The sequence below is a fragment of the Nycticebus coucang genome, chromosome 9 (genome assembly GCF_027406575.1).
Source record: "Nycticebus coucang isolate mNycCou1 chromosome 9, mNycCou1.pri, whole genome shotgun sequence".
Taxonomy (NCBI): Eukaryota; Metazoa; Chordata; class Mammalia; order Primates; family Lorisidae; genus Nycticebus; species Nycticebus coucang.
Window position 1 is genome coordinate 69,935,855 of NC_069788.1, and position 17,598 is coordinate 69,953,452.

A 17,598-nucleotide genomic window follows, 5' to 3' on the forward strand; every position below is an offset into this window, starting at 1 on the left:
GGAAATTCATGTAGATGAAAATCTGTTTATAAGAACCTAGATCCTGACTTGAGTAACATATGAAGCAAAGGTTGTTACCATTATTGTTATTGCTTTTACTCAGTGCTAGGAACACAACTATCACATAAATTGAGAAAAGAGGTCACTTTGTTTCCTTTGGAAAGTTATCAAGTTTGCTTACCATTTTAGGAGATCACTTAACTGATAACATCATTCAGTCCCTGATAGAGTCTGTCCGTATTATCTCATTTAAAGCTGTCACACTCCGGGCATTTCAGCTATAACATTCAACTTCTTCATCCTGTCTTCTTCTATAGTTGTGTCCAAACATTTACACGATAGAATGCATATTTACTGTGAAATATTTCCTTTCCTTTCCTTTTTTTTTCTTGAGACAGAGTCTTATACGTCACCCTACAGTGGAGTGCAGTGAAATGTTTCTTTTCATTGTTTCTTTACACTACACTTCTTTACTTAGAGTAGTGTAAAGAAGTACTAAGGTTTTTATTCCATGGTGGTCCAAGAAGATGCATGGAATAATTTCTATTCCTTTAAATTTACTGAAGTTAGACTTGTGACCTAAGATGTGATTGATTTTGGAGTAAGTTCCATGGGCTGATGAGAAGTATGTGTATTCAGTTTTGTTGGGATGAAATGTTCTGTGGATGTCTGCTAAATCCAAATGTTGGATGGTTAGGTTTAAACCTAAGATTTCTTTGCTCAGCTTCTTGTTGGAGGATCGAATCTGCATACTCATACAAAAACATGGAAGTTAAATAACCTTATGCTGAATGATAGCTGGGTCAGAGATGAGATTAAGAAAGAAATCGCTAACTTTTTGGAACAAAACAACAATGAAGACACAAACTATCAGAACCTCTGGGACACCGCAAAGGCAGTTCTAAGAGGGAAATTTATAGCACTGCAAGCCTTCCTCAAGAGAATGGAAAGAGAGGAAGTTAACAACTTAATGGGACATCTCAAGCAACTGGAAAAGGAAGAACATTCCAACCCCAAACCCAGTAGAAGAAAAGAAATAACCAAAATTAGAGCAGAATTAAATGAAATTGAAAACAAAAGAATAATACAACAGATCAATAAATCAAAAGCTGGTTTTTCGAAAAGGTCAATAAAATAGATAAACCTTTGGCCAACCTAATCAGGAAAAAAAAGAGTAAAATCTCTAATCTCATCAATCAGAAACAACAAAGACGAAATAACAACAGACTCCTCAGAAATCCAAAAAATCCTTAATGAATATTACAAGAAACTGTATTCTCAGAAATATGAAAATCTGAAGGAAATTGACCGATACTTGGAAGCATGTCACCTTCCAAGACTTAGCCAGAATCAAGTGGAAATGTTGAACAGGCCCATATCAAGTTCGGAAATAGCATCAAACATACAAAACCTGCCTAAAAAGAAAAGCCCAGGACCAGATGGTTTCACGTCAGAATTCTACCAAACTTTTAAAGAGGAATTAGTACCTATGTTACTCAACCTGTTCCAAAAGGTAGAAAAAGAAGGAAGACTACCTAACATGTTCTATGAAGCAAACATCACCCTGATCCCCAAACCAGGAAAAGACGCAATAAGAAAAGAAAATTATAGACCGATATCACTAATGAATATAGATGCAAAAATATTCAACAAGATCCTAACAAACAGAATCCAGCAACACGTCGAATGAATTATACATGATGACCAAGTTGGTTTTATCCCAGGGTCTCAAGGCTGGTTCAATATACGTAAATCTATAAATGTAATCCAGCACATAAACAAATTAAAAAACAAAGACCATATGATTCTCCCAATTGATGCAGAAAAATATTTTGATAATATCCAGCATCCTTTCATGATCAGAACACTTAAGAAAATCGGTATAGAAAGTACATTTCTTAAACTGATAGAGACCATCTACAGCAAACCCACAGCCAATATCATATTGAATGGAGTTAAATTGGAATCATTTCCACTCAGATCAGGAACCAGACAAGGCTGCCCATTCTCTCCATTGATTTTTAACATTGTAATGGAAGTTTTGGCCACCACAATTAAGGAAGAAAAGGTGATCAAGGGTATCCATATAGGGTCAGAAGAGATCAAACTTTCGCTCTTCGCAGATGATATGGTAGTATATCTGGGAAACACTAGGGACTCTACTACAAAACTCTTAGAAGTGATCAAGGAATACAGCAACGTCTCAGGTTGCAAAATCAACATTCATAAATTGGTAGCCTTTATATTTACTAACAATAGTCAAGTTGAAAAAAGAGTTAAGGACTCTATCCCATTCACAGTAGTGCCAAAGAAGATGAAATATTTGGGAATTTATCTAACAAAGGACGTGAAAGATCTCTATAAAGAGAACTATGAAACTCTAAGAAAAGAAATAGCTGAAAATATTAAGAAATGGACAAACATATGATGCTCATGGCTGGGAAGAATCAACATCGTTAAAATGTCCATACTACCCAAAGCAATATATAATTTCAATGCAATCCCTATTAAAGCTCCACTGTCATACTTTAAAGATCTTGAAAAAACAATTCTTCTTATATGGAATCAGAAAAAACCTCGAATAGCCAAGACATCACTCAGAAATAAAAACAAAGCAGGAGGAATTACACTACAAGACCTCAGACTATACTACAAATCGATAGTGATCTAAACAGCATGGTATTGGCACAAAAACAGAGAAGTAGACATCTGGAACAGAATAGAGAACCAAGAGATGAATCCAGCTCCTTACCATTATTTAATCTTTGACAAGCCAATTAAAAACATTCAGTGGGGAAAAGATTCCCTGTTTAACAAATGGTGCTGGGTGAACTGGCTGGCAACCTGTAGAAGACTGAAACTGGACCCACACCTTTCACCATTAACTAAGGTAGACTATCACTGGATCAAAGATTTAAACTTAAGACATGAAACATAAAAATACTAGAGGAGAGTGCAGGGAAAACCCTTGAAGAAATTGGCCTGGGTGAGTATTTTATGAGGAGGACCCCCCGGGCAATTGAAGCAGCTTCAAAAATACACTACTGGGACATGATTAAACTAAAAAGCTTCTGCACAGCCAAGAACACAGTAAGTAAAGCAAGCAAACAGCCCTCAGAATGGGAGAAGATATTTGCAGGTTATGTCTCCGACAAAGGTTTAATAACCAGAATCCACAGATAACTCAAACACATTAGCAAGAATAGAACAAGGGATCCCACTGCAGGCTGGGCAAGGGACTTGAAGAGAAACTTCTCTGAAGAAGACAGGCACGAGGCCTTCAGACATATGAAAAAATGGTCATCATCTTTAATCATCAGAGAAATGGAAATCAAAACTACTTTGAGATACCATCTAACTCCAGTGAGACTAGCCTATATCACAAAATCTCAAAACCAGAGATGTTGGCATGGATGTGGAGAAAAGGGAACACTTTTGCACTGCTGGTGGGAATGCAAATTAATACATTCCTTTTGGAAAGATATGTGGAGAACACTTAGAGATCCAAAAATAGATTTGCCATTCAATCCTGTAATCCCTCTACTGGGCATATACCCAGAAGACCAAAAATCACATCATAACAAAGTATTTGTACCAGAATGTTTATTGCAGCCCAATTCATAATTGCTAAGTCATGGAAAAAGCCCAAGTGCCCATCGATCCACGAATGGATTAATAAATTGTGGTATATGTACACCATGGAATATTATGCAGCCTTAAAGAAAGATGGAGACTTTACCTCTTTCATGTTTACATGGATGGAGCTGGAACATATTCTTCTTAGTAAAGTATTTCAAGAATGGAAGAAAAAGTACCCAATGTACTCAGCCCTACTATGAAACTAATTTAGGGTTTTCACATGAAAGCTATAACCCAGTAACAACCTAAGAATGGGGGAAGGGGGAAAGGGAGGGGAGGGTGGGGGGAGTGGGTAGAGGGAAGGGGATTGGTGGGATTACACCAGCGGTGCATCTTACAAGGGTATATGTGAAACTTGGTAAACGGTCTGTGAAGCTAGTGAATGATGCCCCGTGATTATATCAATGTACACAGCTCTGATTTAACAATAAAAAAATAAATAAAAAAAAAGAAATACTAAGGTTTCTAATTACATTTTTGACAGTTCATATTACCCATAAATTTTATATAATGATGGTAAAGCAGTAATTACACAACATCATTATTAAATGGAGTGCTGAGTCAGGTGGGGCTGAGAACCACCCATATCATGGTCTAGAACACAGACTCTAGAGCAGTGATTTTCAACCAGTGTGTGCCCTGAGAAGATGTTAGGTGTGCCATCAACATTTTTAAAGATAATGAATTAAATTATTTTTGAAATAATATATATATAATTTATATATAATAATATATAATAATTAAATTAAATGAATTAAATTATAGTATAATTTAATTTATACATATATATTTAATATATAAATATATTAAATATATATTTATTTATTACATATATATATTTTGCTCTTTTTTTGATTGACATAATTTAAGTGTATTGCAGACATGTGGATATTTAACTATAAATTCAAATGTGCCGTGGGATAAAAAGGGTTGACATAGGCTAGTCCTACTGGAGTTAGATGATATCTCAAAGTAGTTTTGATTTGCATTTCTCTGATGATTAAAGATGATGAGCATTTTTTCATATGTCTGTAAGCCACATACCTGTCTTCTTCAGAGAGGTTTCTCTTCAAGTCCCTTGCCCAGCCTGCAATGGGATCACTTGTTCTATTCTTGCTTATGTGTTTGAGTTCTCTGTGGATTCTGGTTATTAAACCTTTGTCGGAGACATAACCTGCAAATATCTTCTCCCATTCTGAGGGCTATTTGCTTGCTTTACTTACTGTGTTCTTGGCTGTGCAGAAGCTTTTTAGTTTGATCAGGTCCCAGTAGTGTATTTTTGAAGCTGCTTCAATTGCCCGGGGGGTCCTCCTCATAAAATACTCACCCAGGCCAATTTCTTCAAGGGTTTTCCCTGCACTCTCCTCTAGTATTTTTATGTTTCATGTCTTAAGTTTAAATCTTTGATCCAGTGATAGTCTACCTTAGTTAATGGTGAAAGGTGTGGGTCCAGTTTCAGTCTTCTACAGGTTGCCAGCCAGTTCACCCAGCACCATTTGTTAAACAGGGAATCTTTTCCCCACTGAATGTTTTTAATTGGCTTGTCAAAGATTAAATAATGGTAAGGAGCTGGATTCATCTCTTGGTTCTCTAGTCTTTCCAGACATCTACTTCTCTGTTTTTGTGTCAGTACCATGCTTTTTTGATCACTATTGATTTGTAGTATAGTCTGAGGTTTGGTAGCGTGATTCCTCCTGCTTTGTTTTTATTTCTGAGTAATGTCTTGGCCATTCAAGGTTTTTTCTGATTCCATATAAGAAGAAGAATTGTTTTTTCAAGATCTTTAAAGTATGACAGTGGAGCTTTAATAGGGATTGTGTTAAAATTATATGTTGCTTTGGGTAGTATGGACATTTTAACGATGTTGGCATGGATGTGGAGAGAAGGGAACACTTCTACACTGCTGGTGGGAATGCAAATTAATATATTCCTTTTGGAAAGATATATGGAGAACACTTAGAGATCTAAAAATAGATCTGCCATTCAGTCCTATATTTTCTCTACTAGGCATATACCCAGAAGACCAAAAATCACATCACAACAAAGATATTTGTACCAGAATGTTTACTGCAGCCCAATTCATAATTGCTAATTCATGGAAAAAGCCCAAGTGCCCATCGATCCATGAATGGATTAATAAACTGTGGTATATGTACACCATGGAATATTATGCAGCCTTAAAGAAAGATGGAGACTTTACCTTTTTCATGTTTACATGGATGGAGCTGGAACATATTCTTCTTAGTAAAGTATCTCAAGAATGGAAGAAAAAGTATCCAATGTACTCAGCCCTACTATGAAACTAATTTATGGCTTTCACATGAAAGCTATAACCCAGTTACAACCTAAGAATAGGGGGAAGGGGGAAAGGGAGGGGAGGGAGGGGGAGGTGGGCAGAAGAAGGGGGATTGGTGGGATTACACCTGCCTGCTGTGCATCTTACAAGGGCATATGTGAAACTTACTAAATGTGGAATGCAAATGTCTTAGCACAATAACTAAGAAAATGCCAGGAAGGCTATGTTAACCAGTGTGATGAAAATGTGTCAAATGGTCTATGAAACTAGTGTATGGTGCCCCATGATCACATTAATGTACACAGCTATGATTTAATAAAAAAATAAATAAATAAAATAAAAGGGTTGAAAAACATTATCCTAGAGCGTGTGGGATTCCTGCGTTCTAATTTAGTTCTGCTTCTTACTTTGCTAAATGACCGTAGACAAGTTTCTTAATGAATCTGAGTTACAAAGTTCTTATCTGTAAAATAAGATTAAAAACCTGCTCTAGATAATTGTTGAGAAGATTACCTGGATGAAGGGGTGATATGTCCAAGTGTTAAAAAAAAACTGTATATTTTTCTCTAGTCATAGGTATGTTTACCCGTTATGTGCTAAGATGAATTGCACTGTTCATTTTTATTTTATCTTTTTGTTTATTAATTAATTAATTTATGCTTCAAAATGAGCTCTGTAATGTAGCCCTCTTGAGGCCATGGTCAAGAGATTGATAAGATAATGATCTTCATGTAAGCTTCTAGAGAACTTCCCGATCCAAAGTTTTATTATTACAAAAAATCCAGACCAGGAAGAAATCATTACAGGTAGCAGTAGAGAGAAGCTTTATGGACTAGATAGACTTTGATTTGTGCCTTAAAAGACGTCTAAGACTTAAATATGCAGAGAAAATTGAAGAGGATATCCAGCTTCTCAAACAGGAGGACAAACATTATGGTACATGGGAGACTCTTTGTTAAAAAGTCTGCCTATGCCAGTATTTACATATTCAAGAAAAATAGTGATTGAGGATGGAAGCTGGAGATTAAAGTGCTATAATTTCTATAATCTATTAGTAATCTCTATTAATTTATTGGTAGTATGAGTCAAGAAACCTACATAATAAATACATAAAAGATTTCTTCTTAATGACCACCAATACTTGGGGGACCCCCTGGTGTCCCAAAACCTACCTGTTAACCCTACGGTCTTTGCCATCATCAGAGTCTATTTACTTACAATTCTGTGACTCAAGTTAATGCCACCCACTTTTTTCTATGCACTGTTATTTTTTAATGCTTGGCAAATATTAAATCCTATATGAATCGTGCTAAGTCTCTTTCCACAAAAAAGATCATCATTTAATCTAACATAGAAGGTGGATGTATAAAAACCTTAATAAAGTGGCTTAGCTATTAAAAATATGGGAAGATTTAAACAAATAAAAAACCCACCCAAGCTACTCATGAAGGACCTGGGGAGATGTCACACAGGAAATGACTACGGATTGGAATTCTTTTAGTTGGTTGGTTTTAGAGATGAGGGTCTCACTATGTAGCCAGAGTGACCTTGAACTCCAGAACTCAAGGCATCCTCTGATCTTAATCTCCAGGGTAGCTAGGATTATAGGTCTGTGCCACCATCTCTGCCTTGTTTGGGATCTTTAATTTCGGACAATTTTCTAGGCAGAAATCATGTGAGGGGGATAGGGAAATTCAAGGAGCCATAACACGGCAGGAAAGTAATTTAGTAGTTTTGAATTGCGGGAATATAGTATATTCTTAGTGCAAAAATACAAAATTGATTTAATTTTTACAGGATGTACATATATATGTATATATACTGTACATATACGTGTGTGTATATATATATATACACACACACACATATTCAAGTATGTAATGGCTCTCTGTAGGCTCTCCTAGTTCCCCTTACCCCATCACCAAGAAACCATTGATCTGTCTTATGAAACAACAGATTGTTTTTTATTTTCCAGAGTTTTACACAAGTGATGTCACGTGGTATTCTTTTTGTTTGGGCTTATTTCAATTTAGTGTAATTATCCTAAGATCCATCTATGTTGTATGTATCAGTAGTTCATTCTTTTATAGTGATGAACAGTATTCCATATATACCACAACTTGTTTATTCTTCCATTTCATGGAAACATTGTTTTGTTTTGTTTTGCTTTTTTCCAGATTTGGACTATTACAAATAAAGCTACTACAATCTTTTGTGTACAATTCTTTGTATGCTCATGTGTTTCCTTGGCTCTTGAGTAAATACACAGATTCATAATGGCTGGGTCTCATTGGAAGTATGTGCTTAACATTTAAAAAAACTGTTAAACTGTGTGCCCCAGTGGAGGTATCATTTTATATTCCCATCAGCAATATATCAGAGGTCCAGTCCATCTACATCCTTATCAAGAGTGGGACACACTGCTGTCTTTTTTTGTTTTCAACCATTTCACAGCATAGTGGTATCTTAGTGTGGTTCTAACTTGCAACTCTCTGATGATTAATGACATCACTCACCTTTTCTATGTTCTTATTGGCTATTTATATATCAACTTTGGTAAGCGGTCTGCTCAAATCTTTGGCCCAATTTTAAAAATTAGGCTGTCTTCTTGTTTTTGAGTTTTAAATCTCTTTTATAACCCTCCAGATTTAAGTTCTATATCAGATATATAATCTGTAAATATTTTCTCCCAGTCTGTGGCTTTCTTCATTCTCTTAATAGTGTCTTCTAAAGTTTTTAGTTTTGATAAAGTCTGATTTTGCCACTTAGTTTTTCTTTTCCTTGGCAACTATGTTTTGGGGGTCCTAGCTAAGAAATCATTATATTAGAATCTCTGAGACTAGGACCCAGGCATCATGAGTTTTAAAAGCCTTCCAGGTGATTCCAGTTGGTAGCCAAGTTTGAGAACTACTGTGCTAGGTTTGTGATTTGCAGGTTTCTAGGTGAATTCAAATTACTGAGGATTTGTTTAAAATGCAGACCCAGATGCAGGAGGACCAAGGTAGGGCCCGTGATTTCTGCACATCTAACAACGAAAACAAAGAAAAAGCCAGCAAGGCAGGCAGTCAGAAGCAGACAAAGGATTTTGCCTGCCAGTTTAAACAATTTAGGGATTTGAGCTTGGTAATTGTGATAATAGAGATCTCCTAAAGGGCTTATAGTAAATGAATTAACCTGGTTTCATTTAGGTTTTATAGAGATCATGAAGTATGTGTAAAAAATAACACTTTAATCAGAGGACCCATCTCACATATTCTGTGATCTAGGAAAGCAGCTGTAATCTGTAAACAGCTGAGGTACAGAGGGTGTCACTGAATGAATTCTAGGGTGAGGGGACACGATGATGCCTCGAATGGCCTTGAACACTGCACGAGCTTTGATACCAACACGTTTTTTCAATGTAGCAAGAGAGAGATGGTTTTGGGGCTGTGTTAGCTAATACAGAAGTTAAATTTTAGATATATTAAGAGTGGGAAGCCTTTTGGCCATTCAGGAATAGATATTGCATAGACAGACCATTGGTTAAATGGGTGTTGAGTTCAGGAGGAAGATCTGATGCGGGAGCATGTATTTGGCAATTACCAGGTATAAGGATAGTCGAAGCCGTGTGTGTGAATGAAATTGTTCATTGAAGAACATAGAACATGAAAATAATTTTTTAAAAGGCGTACAAAGGACTGCTTTGGAGGTCACCCATGTCATATTTCAGGGGCATTGAAGGGCAGAAGCCTAAACAGAGTGGAGTGAGGGGTGAAGAGTCTCTGCCTTCAGGGTCCTTATTGATCACCTAGTGGGGTAATTATCAGGCTGCAAGTGCTGATTTCCTCCTATATTGCCCTGAGCATCTGGGCCCATCTTCTCAGAATGCTGCTTCCAGGACCGATTCCCTCCCATGCCTATGGCTATAGGAAGAATAGTGAGGTGTGAAATAGAACGAGGACCCTAACCACTCCTCTCAAGTCAGAGGTCACAGAGAGGGACAGAGCCCCCATGAGCTAGTTTTTTCTGAGGCCCCGTGCACAGGTTCTCACTCTGCAACCTGGCTGTTAAAACTTCTTCATACTTTTCTCTCAGCCCTCCAGCGCAGTGTCCTAACAATACTCCAGCAGGGAAAGGATTGGCCCAAATTTCAGAAGTGTTTCTCTCAACAAGTTTATTTTCACAGTCGTGCTTTTTACGGTTTGTTTTCTTTCAAGTAACACACCTCACTCTGGCGTGGACTAATCTGTTGGGTTTGAAGGATCTGGGAAAATTTCTCCTGCTCTGCTGAACACAATCAGAAACATTTCTGTTTTTGTTCTGATGGTGTGAGACAGATCCCAAAATTGCCACGTGTTTAAATGCTCAGTCTCCTGTGAGAAATACGTCTCCAAGTAAGTAATCATACGAGGCACCCTGTGGTCTCCGGATTCCTTTTCTCTTTTCATTTTCCCCTCTTAGTACACGTATAAACTAGATATGCCATTTCATTCCGCTTTGGCAAGGTAAGGGCAAAGTTTCTGTGGGTTTCTTCACTAAAGCCAAGCCCGTCAAGAGTAGGGAAGTGAGCACCAGGCCCTTGTGAAAAGAGGGTCGTGCATCTTTAAAGAAAACTGCAAGAGAAACCTTAACCTCTCCTAATTTACATATGGTGACATTTTGCAGAAATATTGAAACATTAGCAGTAACATAATGAAATTCTGCCTATCAGCCATGGGAGGAATAATGTTACTGTTAAGGTAACCTGTCCACAGTTTGTTATCAAGAAAATATTCTTGCCAAGAAACATGTATTTAGTAAGGCATGATAAGGAGGGAATGTTTTGCCCTCTTATATTTTCTCTCCTGGGCTATCCATCTTCCCCTACAGATTTACTGCACGATCACTCCCTTTACATGCTAATTACGTGCAGGTCTGGCGAATTTGTTAGTGGTGACACTTCTGGGACCCAGTGGGACTGCAACTCATTATGTGGCAATGTCCAGATATATCAGATATTATTAGCTGTCATTAATCTGCTGTGGAAACACTGAGTGCTAAGCCAGGGAGAGAGGAGAAAAGGGTGTGCAAATGAAGTCTGAAAGCAGCCTGAACCCCAAAAGGTCAAAATGGAAATCAGCCAGGAAAGGTATAACAACCAGCAATGGACAACACTTTGCTCCTGATTTTTTACTCCGTTAGCTAAGAAGGTGCACCAGGAACGAGCAAAGAAGCATCACTCAGCTGTTTGGTATTATAATACCCCTTGTGGCCATTTCACCAGAACTAGCCTTATAGTTTATTTATATACAATTATGCACATTACCCATTATCTCATCTTAGACTTACAGAAACAGTAGAAGTAGACGTTTGACCATGGGACGTATTTCATCTACAATCTTGTGAAATAATTCCTAGGACAACATATTCTGAAATACAAAGATTCTTGTTATTATTATGGTTTAATTGGCATATTCTTTGGACTTATTTCTTAAGCTATTTCCCCTATATGAATAGCTCCCCATTTCCAGTCCTGTCTGCATGCCCACATTCTAACTGTGGTTTAAGGCTCAGCTTAAATGCAATCCTCGTAAAGACTTACGAGGTCTGACAATTAAGCTTGTAAACTCCTTAGAAAAAGTACTTCCTACCTCATTGCTGAATATCACTATACTCACGTGTGAAGTAGTCTGTACTGACACTGGCACCTAATGCACCCTTCAAAGCAATTTTGGAACTCTTTTTCTGGAATAGCTATTAGACCTGTCTTCATATTACTCTTGACGTCCTGAATGTTATCAAATGTCTTCCTTTCAATGTTTTCTTTATCTCTGGGTAAAGAAAAATGTCACCGGAGGCTGTATCAGGTAAGTAGGGAGTGTGTTCCAATAAATTTATTTGTCTACTGGCTAAAAACTCCATCGCAGACAGTGCTGTGAGAGCTGGTTCATTGCTGTAATCCAAGAGCCATGAATTATTGGCAAAAAGTTAGGTCATTTTTGTTTAACTTTTTATTCAGCCTGAAAAGCACTTTCAAATAGTAAAATGGTTAACTGTCCATTTGGTACAGATTCATAATGAACAATCACACTGATATCACTGATATCAAAAAAGGTAACAAACAAGAGTCAAAATTCATTTCAACTTACGGAACATTTTTGGTAGTGGAGAATTGGCTGATTACCATTGTGTATTTTGACACTTTCTTTCAGGGTTGTATTGGTACACCCATGTTCATTACTAGTGATAACATGGCCAAAAATGTCATCTTTCCTCTCCAAAAGCTCTTGGCAAACTTCCACTCTCCTTTGCTTTTGTTCATTGGTGAGCTTCTTCAAGACCACTTTTACACACATCTTTCTCATGCCAAGACTTTCAGTTTGGATTTTTATGTTTCTCTTTTGATATTTACTTGGTCTGCTATGCTTGCCACAGTCAATGGATGATTTTGACACATAATTTTCAATGAATTTTTGCAATGTTTTCATCAGTTCTACTTGTTACTGGTCCTCTTTACCCCTCTTCATCAGTGATACTTTCTCTCCCCTCAGAAAAATGTTTAATCCATTTGTACACTGAAGTTTTCTTCATGACACTATCCCATAATGTTAGACTAACATGTTCCTGATTTAATTTCCACTCTTGCCAAGTTAAACAAGAAATTTAATGTTTGTTCATTGCTCTAATTCAAGCTCCAACATTCTTCTGATGGCACACAAAAACATGAAACAACAATGATTAATGCCTTTCAGTAAGACACCACTGCATGTTGACATGAACGCAACTGTCAGATACTGATATACTGAGGTTATAAGGTTTTGTACAGGGCTGTTAACATATGTGCACGGAGGCAAGTTCATGAACTTAATTGTCAGACCTTCATATGTGACCCTCTAAAATCCATGTACTCTGTCTTCTGGTTTTTCATAAGACCTTTTCACATTTTAATGATACATAACTATATAACTTACATTCAATGTATCTAGCCATCTCTCTGTCTATCTACCCATCTATTCATTTGATTTCTATTTGTAAATCACAAATCTTCAGGCGGAAAAGTTGAGAACATCACAGTTTGGCTTTGATTCTTAAACAAGATATTTTGGGTCTAGTAATAAAGATACAAAGGTAATTTTTATAACAAGTTCACAAATGCACATAAATAAATGATTCTATAATGCAAATATGCATCATCTGCATTTTAAATATATTTTGTATGTTTGACATGAACCCACATATAAATATACATACAAATGATAAAGATGTATATATTAAAGACAGTAAGAATTTAAACAGTATATTAAAATACTTCATTTTCTCTACTTTCATCCATTCTTTGTTGTTGTAAGGACTTACCTACTCCTCTTTTTTCAGTTTATCCATTTCTCAGTTATCCCATGGTCCCTAAGCGAGAGTTCATCTTCACATCCAGAGAGTTAGTCATAGCTCTAATTCAGATGCCTTCTCAAGATTTTCCGTTTTCTGAAAAATTACCTTGCAGAGATTCCTAAGATCACATAAAATATTTTTAGTTCATCAGCTAAGTAACTTTTATGGTTTCAACTATTGTGACGCACACCAGAGTGATTATGAGTATGAGTTAACTGAGAATGTGATATTTCCCCCCCACTGGATGTGTTTCCTAACTACAACAGACATGATTAGCACTCCACCCATATATTTTTTAGTTTACCCTCAAAGGAACATCCAGACAGTTAATGTCTTTCTACATTCTGCCCCAGAGCATTCTCCAGCTGTGGAAGCAACCAGGAATGGTCCTCAATAAACAAGAGATGAGAGTTGATAGATGAATATTCAGTGTCCCTGCATTTCAGTGGGAAGCATATGAAATATGTTCTCCATAGTCTCTGAGACAGGTTTTTACGGGACTCACTCTTCTTCACTCCACTCTCCACTTCACTCCTCCACTCTTCTTCACTCTGTCACCCTGCTCCTGTGACAACCTCCCAAATGAACTATGTGAACCAAAACACACCTTAGCGTCTGCCTTTGAGGGAACCTTAACTCTGACACTATCCTAGAAAGCACGCCATCGTGATGACATTCTGGAATTGAATTGCCACTGATAGGATGGCAGCAAGTTCTAATAATGGTGATAAGTAGGGTCACAATTGCTAATGCTCTTACCTGTGCTGGAATATGATAAGACACAGGGAAGAGGGAGGCATCAGTACTTGAACAACACGATGATAAATGTTCATGTAAGAATTACCAAGTTGCCTGAGATCTGCTAGTTGCTATAAAAATTTCGATACAAGATAATGATAGGTAGCATTAACTAAGATACTCAATTTATAATTCAAGCAAGCTTTTCTTGTTAAAGTCAGATCTAACATAGAAGGAAAGACCTTGGATAAAGCCCTTTGAGTGTTCACTTGAGAAACTGTATCCCCAGAACCACTTGAATCCTTTGAGCTAACAGGCTAATGGAAATGGCACCTTCTACCTATTTAAAAAACAACAGCAACAACAAAAATCCCAGCTTCCCTTTGCCTGTAGGCTCTATAAGGAATTCACATAGGGCAAAAGCCTCACAAAATACTGCTTTTATTCTTTAAGACCTGCCTCTTTTCTACTTATTATGTATAGTTCAATAACTAGTGGACAACTAATTGGCTGTCAGCATGGCTTAAGTTGGAAAGTATTGTTCTTGTATGTATTGGAAGAAATGGAGTATTCAAAAAATTCATCACAGGTCCTGAGTAATATGAAGTAGCAGGGAAAGGAAGAATATGAGAATGGATGGAGGTGTAGACACAGGAGGTCCAGAGTATAAGGCTAGATAAAAGAGTAGTTATTATTACTGGGTACCTTTTAATGGCCTGGGATTTAACTCATTGGCAAAGGTATATGAGCCTATCTCAACCCGTGGATGGGATGACTGCTCGGAGGCTTGGCAATAAAATTGGACTGTAGTAAATGAGGTGGAGAAGCTGAAAGTGTCTGGCAGGTATAAGGGAATATAAAGCTCAGAGAGGTGGGCCTGGTAGATTGGTCCTCACACAAGGTCAGTGAACCTTTGGCCTGCTATATTCACAAAGAAGGGCCTTATAGACATTCTCTTCACTACGTGATAAAAGTTTCATGGTGAGGAGGGTAAGTAGGGGTGATAGTAGAGGTGATCTTTGGAGTTGGGATCCTTAAATTCAAAGAGAAGATATGATTATGAGCATTTTTCCCTAGGAAATTTCCTTTTGGCCATTTTTACATATTTATTATATATTTAATCTTACATTTGATTTTTTATGGAATATAGTATACTCAAGTTGGCATATCTACAATATCTTTCAAAAATGATTTTAGTACAAAAAAACAAAAATGATTTTAGTATCTGAATAATCTCCTTTCAATTTTTTATATTACCTTAAATATGTGTGATTCTCTAATACTAAAATAATGAAATAGATATTTTGTCATGTGGTTTTTCCATATTGCAAAAATCATCTTCTTAGGGTAATTCTAAAATATAGCAACATTTGTTCAAATTATACATTTTGAAGGCTCTTGGAACATATTATAAATCATTTCCAAAACTATTTGAAGACATTCGTTTACTGAACATCACATATGGGTGAGTTACTCAGCATCATTGCCAGAAATGGGTAGTATCATTGAATTATTTTTTCTCCTTTAAAAAGAAACTTGGAGTGTAAAAATTTATATCAGTCTTCATTTGCTCATAAAAATGACATAACCCAACCCTCTTCCTAATCTCCTAGAAATGTTTGAAGCCACAAAAACTTAACTGATTGCCCAAATATACTCAGCTAGTTAATGACAATGTTGGAAGTTTAGTTTTCCTATCCAGATATTTTATTTGTATCATGCTACCTCAATTTAAAATTTTGTCTTTCCACTCCTGGTGCTCAAAAATTTTTTGGTGTATTTTCCAAAATAATTGCCAAAGTTAAAAGTAATATGAGGATAATATCTGAATAAAGATTTTGGGGAAAAAATTACTCTGCTGACATTTATCCTTTAAAAGTATTTTCTGCAGTTCCTTACAGATAATAAGAAGGTTTTCTCTCCTGTTGCAAGAGTAGGATCACTCAATTTTGTAGTCCTTTACTCAATTGCTGAGCATACATCTGAATGATTTTCTTAAAATGAAAATGATAGGCTTCTTCTCTCATGTCGTTTTCTTCTTTCCATATCCCCCTACCTTTTTCTTTGTCCACTCCAACTCTACCTGTTCCTTTAGCATCAGACTTGCATAATATGATGTCTCTGCACACTCATTACTGTGACAGCCAGTGTCAACGTCCCAGAGTCAGCTCCCTGGACTGCTTTTTCTACCTATACTATGAGTACTATGCTAATTCTTGAGCCAAACCTATTATGTTGGGTTCTTTATCATTCACTTCTCTACAGTTAAGTCATGTCTCTACATATGGGATCTTGAGTCCAGCTATTATAAATTGATTTCTGTTTTCTTCTGCCAGTTACAATCTAGGGCCTGGGATTTCTAAGCGCCTCTATTACAGAATTTCCTTTGCCCTCTTTCAATCCAACCAATGGCATAATACTTTAGACTAATCTTTCTTTAATTTTGTCATTACTTCTTGATGTAAGTGCCAATATTTGACCATTCATTTGAAGCCACATCAAAGTTCGGTGTGCCCTTTCCGTTGAAGCCTTCTCCTTTAGAACTGAAGCCTGGATGGATGATGCTGCTTGCAGGTAGATCTTCCCAAACAATGACTAAAACCATCCTGGCTCCTCTAGGGGTAACTATCCAGCAGGATGGGTTCCATCTGTTATTTTCAAATTCTAGAAATAGGATTATTTTATTCAAAGGTCAGTGCCGAAAATAGAGATCACTTTAGGCATTTTAAAGCAGAAAGGACTTAAAAAAATAAATAGAATAGGGGAGCAGGAAACAAGACAGCAACTACTCATTTAAAAACAAACAGATGCAATTCAGGGACCAGGGAGCCACGGCAGTACCAGGCCTCAACCCTCACGCTCCATGGCCTTTCTTTGTGTCAGCATCAACATCAAGAAGTTAGCCTTTGTTGTGACTTTCCCTTCCAGATTTTATGAAAGCATAACAGATTAGAAAAACTTCCTTTCTAGCTGGAACCCTATCTGTAAGGCAGTCTAGGAAATGCAGATTTTAACTTTCCAGGTCTGTAGTACAGGGAGAAACACAGGATGGAGGTATAGGTGGATGCTGAGTGCCAGTCAACCTGAGCCAGGCCAAGGACTGCAGACTTGGCCTCCTGCCATTTTCAATTCTCTGCCCTCCCCCGAGCAATGCTGTGTTGGAAGGACCATCTCCCCAACTCTTCCCAAGTCACTGTGCTGCTCACCCACTGTGCTATTTCCTGCTGGCGCATTATGCTAAAAGTCAAGTCAAAATGCCTTCCATGATTGTTTCAGCAGGACTGGCTTCTTGTCAGGAATTCAGAGTTCCTAGCCAGTAAGAAAGTGTTTTTTCTTCCTCCGATAACACTCACTTATTCCTCTTCTATTAACGATCAAGAAAAAAAAACAAACTTGAAATGTTTCTCTTTTCTTGTTATTCTTAAGTTAATTCCAAATGATTGATGCACAGTTTAAGAGTGTCAAAGGAGAAGCTGAAGAGTGTACCGCATGGCAAATGAGTTCATGAAGCCTGTCATATTATTACCAAATTATTCCTTTCTCAATTGTATATGCACATACCCTTAAGTGTTGCCCAG